This window comes from Nicotiana tomentosiformis, chromosome 1 (assembly GCF_000390325.3).
Source record: "Nicotiana tomentosiformis chromosome 1, ASM39032v3, whole genome shotgun sequence".
NCBI lineage: Eukaryota > Viridiplantae > Streptophyta > Magnoliopsida > Solanales > Solanaceae > Nicotiana > Nicotiana tomentosiformis.
The window spans coordinates 85,337,487-85,344,074 of NC_090812.1; the positions used below are offsets into that span (position 1 = coordinate 85,337,487).

Below are 6,588 nucleotides of genomic sequence, written 5' to 3' on the forward strand. Positions count from 1 at the left end.
TTAGATGTTATTAAATTATTGTTGTTATTCAATAAATGTTAGGCTTACCTAGTCTCTAAGACTAGGTGCCATAATGATACCCAACGGAGGGAAAATTGGGTCGTGACTCTTTATTTGTTCAATTCATGTTGGGCTATTATACTTTAGTATTCTTGTAGTGGAAGAAAATCTTATGTATTTGTGCTATCTCACACTGTTTTTATCTTTTAATATTCGCAAGCAGCTAGCAAGATACTTAAAGTGAAGAAAAGAGACGTGTTAAATTCATCTAATGGAGAACGTATTGTGGTTGATTTTGACGACACAGATTCTTCCATTGGTGAAGGACAAGGCATTCTTGCAGGATTTTGCGGAAATTTAGCAACCGACTGCTCTATTTTTCCAATTCACTTTGAGAAAAGGCCGGATTTACATATGACAATTTTCAACCGTTGTTTTGATCGATTTATAAAGGTATTCCTGAGGTATACAATATCTCTGTTTTATGTCATTAGATTATAGTGAGTTGCTCTAGTGGTGAGCACCCTCCATTTCCAACCAAGAGGTTGTGAGTTCGAGTCACCCCAAGAGCAAGGTGGGGAATTCTTGGAGGGGGGAGTTGAGGGTCTATCGGAAACAGTCTCTCTACCCAGGGTAGGGGTAAGGTCTGCGTACACACTACCCTCCCCAGACCCCACTAGTGGGATTATACTGGGTTGTTGTTATTGTTGTTGTAATTATCTAACCATTGGTTTATTCTTGATGCCTCGATTTTGTTTTAGGACAACTGAGTCAAATGCAATACGATATGTTTGTAATTCTATGTGTAAGAAGTGGGGCGCAAAAAGGCTAAAGTTGTTTGATAAGGTCTATGATCCACTTAAGAGTAAAGCTGAGATAATGGATAGTGTTCCACTGTGGATTCCACCGGATCAATGGATTTCTTATGTTGATTACCGCTATAAAGAAAAAACACATGTATTTATTTCAATGCTTCAATTTTCTTCAAAATTCTCATTCTTAATTTTCTTATTGGATTTCCTTCTCTTTATTTCAACCAAGAATGCAGAACCTAGAGCAGTTGTGATAAAAACTCCACCGAACAAAATGACACTAGCAATACCACTACCGTTTTTGCTTGAGCTTATTTTCATCATCAACTTCTGATTCTGCACGTTGATTTGATTGTTCTGTGATTTTTTCTTGGTGTTTTTTTGTAAGAAAACTTATAAAAGAAATACTGAAATTCGGAAGAAACAAACTGTTTCACATATCGGTGGCTCCAAACCTAACTCCAGAAGAATGGCCGAAATGGTAATAATTCATTTTGGATACTTTAATTAAACTAGCAACTATTCCTAGTTAGTTAAGTTAATGCGACTTTGACTTTTTCATTTATAGATGGCTAAGACTGGATAAAAGCCTGGACGAAGATAACTTTATCTCGCTACACATAGGAATGAAGATGGATCATATGTTAATGAGGCGGCAAAAGCGATATGTGTAAGACAGCTTTTTAGGAGCCCCAATAATTACTATTAGTCTTCTTTGTTGATATTTAACTTATCTATAAATTATTTATTCTCTTATTTAGACATTTCTTTCGTAAAAGTTTGATGTCAGTTAAGGAACACCTTCCCCAATCTTATATTCTTAAAAATGTTCCAAACCTAGAAACTCGAATACTATTAAAGACGAAGAAAGTCAGCGCCACAAAAACTCAGAGATAGAGTTAGGTGAGTAAATGGGCTAGTAATATACCTATAGAGATGTCACTACACACTTTCTACTCCCCCCAACCCCCCTCCCCCCACCCCATAAAAAAGAACAAAACCATTGGTTCCTTTGGGCAGCATCAATTGTTTCCCTTCATTTAATTAGCTCCATTGGCAGCTGAATAAGCGCATGAAGATGTCTTTAGGCAGAAAAAAATACACTTCCCAAGGAGGCAATGCATGGACAGACTTTTTATTTACAATTTGTTTTATCTCTATATGCATGCAGAAAGATTATTTCTGGTGTGGTTGGTACTGTTGGGACAGTTGAGAGGGCGCTTGGTCCTTCTTTGGTATCAATATATGATAAATTGAGATTAAACAAAATATCACATAATTGTTGCTGTCACAAATCCTTATTATGGTAAATTTTGTGTTACTAACTGCAGTGCCAAAGTTCCAGCACTTGTTTTATAACAGAAAAGATATTATTCTTCTATTATTTTTCTTTTTTAACTTGTCAATCACTGATTGAAGTAAGGACACTGGCTTTTGGTGTGTAATGTATTTAGGAAAAAATTGAACTAGCATTGAGCCAAAGCACCATGGATGAGTCTGAAATTTCGCCAAATGATGTTGTTGGTACGGTGTTGGGAAAAGAGCACTCTGGAAGGATAAGGTGCATAGGATTAAGAGTTGTTCCTGGTAGAGCTTTTAGACAAACAAGACCTCGTTATAGCGATTTGAATGCTTCAAGTTATAATAATGGTTCATGTTCTTCCCAATGACAAGAGAAGTACAATCAAATGTTGAATGCTCACAATCAAAGCCAAGAGAACTATAGAGAAATGATGAATGTTAACACTCAAATGATGAATGCTTTTAAGGCGTATGTGATAATGAAAGAAGGGAAGATACCTGAAGAATTTGCAGGGATATTTGTTTCTCCTCCTCGCTCAACGGTAAGAATAGTTCATAACTTTCTTATTTAATTTTGTAAAGTATGATTGATCAGTCCAAGTATTACTCTAAATTAGGATACCTGAAGAATGCTTTCTTGCTTCTTAGATTCACAAACTTCGCAAGTCAATTTAATCTTTTCCATTAACATATCAGAATAAAAGAAGTTTATAGTTCCACAAAGCCAACGTCCTTTATTTCTTTCTTTCATTCATTTATTTGTTTAGATAATTATATTCCCTCTAGTTGTTCTACTTTTCTTGACATCCACTCTCTCGAGGCTTGTCAATCTTGCGCTTTTACTGTCAACTGGAAAAGATATTTCAGTAGCCAATTCCTTTGAATTGAGCGCTGAAAGTATGAGCCGAAGACATTTAGCTATTTGAGTTGCAGGCTATTTGAAGTTGTTTTCTTTATGAAACAAAAGTATGGCATCATAAAATTTAAGAATAATCACTTTTTTCAACCTCCAGTTATAGTTTACTTACACTTTTGTGCTATCTGAAGCTTAACATACCTTACAACATTAGATGTGTCCTAACTTTCTGCCATAAATATTCTCTTGACTAATAGATGGCTTAGATAAGTTACTGATACTTGACTGAAGCTAAGTGATTATTAGTTAGGATATTGTTGAGGTACTTTTTGTTAATTATATTTTATTTTGATTGTTTTGTAGCCAAGTGATGCGGCTAGCGGATCCATTTCACCCATGGATATAAGAAGATCATCCGGTGGAAGTAATCCTAACGACAACCATTGAAGTTGCTTGCAAATATATTAGATAATTAAGTATAGTACTCGATTGAATGGTTATAGTAGATCTTTTGTCCATAATGGTCGAGGTGGATGTTCTGTTTAAAGTTAGTTTTAAGACTAATTATAATATTGATGTTTTGTGTTTAATGGTTGGAGTAGTTGTATTTAAAGCAAAATTTTGAGACTAATGATAATTTACTTTAATGTAATTTATGGTTTATTAATATATTAATGTTACTTAATACGCAATTTATATAATTTGTAGATGCTTTATTATATTAATATAATTAAAATTGGATCAGTTATGGAGTAACATTGCAAAAAAAAAAATTCAATGAATAGCGGAGGTTATAACTGCCGCTATTTAACCTATAATAATATTGTGTTATAAATTTGTGGGGGTTAAATAAAAAACTTGTGGGGGTTTAGACCTCCGCTATTTTTTAAATATGTAACAGCCAAACTACCAAATTGCGGAGGTTATACCGCCGTTGCCGCTATACGATAACGGCGGTCTGTAAAAAAAAAACCTCAAATTGGTTGCGGCAAACATTATTGAGGGGGTTTTGGAAACCGCCGTATAAGTATATTGAGGAGGTTTCCAACCGCCACAATATGTAAAACCTCCGCAAATTCAGTATTTTTTTGTAGTGAGATTTCAATGAAGTCCAAAAGAAACTCATCTGAAAGTTGCTAAGAGAATTCTGAGGTATCTCAAAGGAACTCAGGACCTGGTCCTCTATTATCCCTCAAGAGATAATTTTAACTTAATTGGGTATGTTGATGCGGATTATGCTGGTTATTTGGTGGATAGAAAGAGTAAATATGGGATAGCATATTTTCTGGGATCATGCTTGATTTCATGAGGTACAAAGAAACAAAACTTTGTAGCCCTCTCTACTGTAGAAACTGAATATGTGGTAGTTACTTCATGTTGTGCCTAATTGTTATGAATCAAGCAACAACTGGAAGATTTTGGTATGTTTTCTGACTATGTGCCACTACTGTGTGACAACACAAGTGCTCTCAACATGGAAAAGAACTCGGTTCAGCATAAGAGGACAAAGCATATTGATGTGCGATATTATTTCCTCAGGGACAATGTTGAAAAGGGTCTCATCTGTATGAAGTTTTACAAAATAGAGGACCGGGTAGCTGATATCTTCACCAAAGTATTGAGCATAGAGCATTTTAAAAATAATCGACTGGAGTTGGGATTAATAAAATTAAACTGAGAACCTGGTCCCTCAATGATTGGCTATGAAGGAATGTCAAGGTAAACTGCTAAAACTTTCTGGTAATTTCTAACTCAATTATATACTGTTACAAATAAACACGCATGGCAATAACAGGGCAAACAAGCAACTAATGACATTGCAATTTGGTAGAAGGATGAGGCTCATATTTATAAAAATCAGTCAAGGAACCTGGTTCCCTTGACTCAAGTTAGTAGTTCTTCTTACACTCATACGCATTTTTAAACTGCTAAAAGTATCACGTCATTAAAATGTGTCCGCCCTTTCTCCCATACCTTTTAATTCCAAACGTCACACCCATTATAAACCGACCCGACTACCGAGTCACTTTCCCCCAATTGTAATTGGTAACTCCCTCCCTCTAAATAACCCCAAAAGACATGTCTCTCTCACAACTGTTGAAATCAAAGCCATCAACCTTTCCTCTTCTCTCAGAAACCCTCTTTCTTATGTCATTGTTCTAAACAATTACCACGTCTTCTCAAAAATCAGTCTCCTAAAGCCACCATTGTCATTCCTACTGTGACTTCGTCTCACGAGGCACAACAACCCAAGTCTGAGTCTCAACCTTCACCCACTGAAAACTCCATCTCCAACCAATAGCCACCCATTATCTCTTTTCCAACTCCATCGAGTTTCGATTCCCACCGTAGCCAAAAATAATCAAACACCCAAGAAGTTTGTAGCGACAAACTCTCCCTCTTCTACGCTGGAAAAAATGGCAGAAGATGGAATAGATGGAGAAGAGGGAATAGATGGAGAAGAGGGAATAGAGGTTTCGAGTCAGCGAGTTGAGGAGATAACGGTAGCCCAAGAGGCTGTTGCTAGTCTTGGTGAAGCATCTGTAATGACCCGGCCGGTCATTTTGAGAATTTAAGTCTTGTTCGGCGGCATAAGATCTTGAGAAGCTTCGTATTATGTGTATTGACTTGCGTGCGTGGTTAAATTCAGTTACTGGATGATTCAGAGTCAAATCGAAGAAGGATTCAAGTTTTGGAAGCTTAAGCGGTAAGAGTTGACCGGATGATTCGAATTGTTGCTGTGGAGACTCAAGGTAAACTTGTTATTGCGGGCTTTGGAGTCACTTCTGATTTTTATTCACACTGTTTACTTTATTTCAAACAGTTGTATTTAGAAAATTGTAATAAACTCTGTAGAGCTTATGACTTGTACTACCGGTTTTGGGAATTGTAAATTTTATACATATTTCCATTTCAATGTTATTAAATTACTGTTGTTATTTAGTAAATGTTAGGCTTACCTAGACCCTAGAGACTAGGTGCTATCACGATACCCAACGGAGGGAAAATTGGGTCGTGACAAGTTGCTCACAGGTTTCTGTCGTGCTATTGTTACTACTGAAATTTGCGCATGTGGCGTGACAAGGCGGGCTATATATATGTATGTGTGGGTTGCACATATGGTGAAACAAGGTGGGAATATTATTATACATGTGTGGCGAGACAAGGAGGGCATTTACTTTATTATTGCACACGTGGCGAGACAATGTGGGCTGTGTCAGGGATTGATTTGTGATAACTTGTGATGGCCTGGGGGCATTCTTGTTGTTGATATTTGTGCAATGGTACACCTACCTGTGTGAGCTTTATCTTGTGGAAAGTTACGGGAAAACATTCTATGTGTTTTCCATTTCTTTTCCTATACTTACTAGCTGGCATGAACTATGTTAGGACACTTGCACAAGCATACACGTAGTTAAGCACTCTTATCGGTTAAGAGGTTTTCTTGATATTGCTGCGTATAGATGCACACCCTGTTTACTTGCCTTCTATGTGAGAATGGGTCTATTTGGCACGTGAGTCGTCAGTGCAGTTATAAATTGTAATGAGAGCATAGGATGCTAAGTGTTAGGGTTCAGGAATTGGGATTTCACGACCCAAAATCCGACTAGTCATGAT

General features: G+C 36.7%; 1 long non-coding RNA gene across 2 annotated transcripts; it reads left to right on the top strand.

Annotated features, from left to right (window-relative positions):
• Positions 1 to 738: 738 nt before the first annotated feature.
• On the top strand, positions 739 to 3,622 carry LOC138899974 (uncharacterized). 2 transcript variants are annotated; one of them, XR_011411408.1, is made up of 4 exons: positions 739 to 957; positions 1,381 to 1,482; positions 2,267 to 2,656; positions 3,334 to 3,622. It is a non-coding gene; the product is annotated as an uncharacterized lncRNA (long non-coding RNA). The 2 variants fall into 2 exon arrangements; XR_011411407.1 differs by lacking the exon at positions 739 to 957 and adding an exon at positions 1,182 to 1,293.
• The last annotated feature ends 2,966 nt before the right edge of the window (positions 3,623 to 6,588 follow it).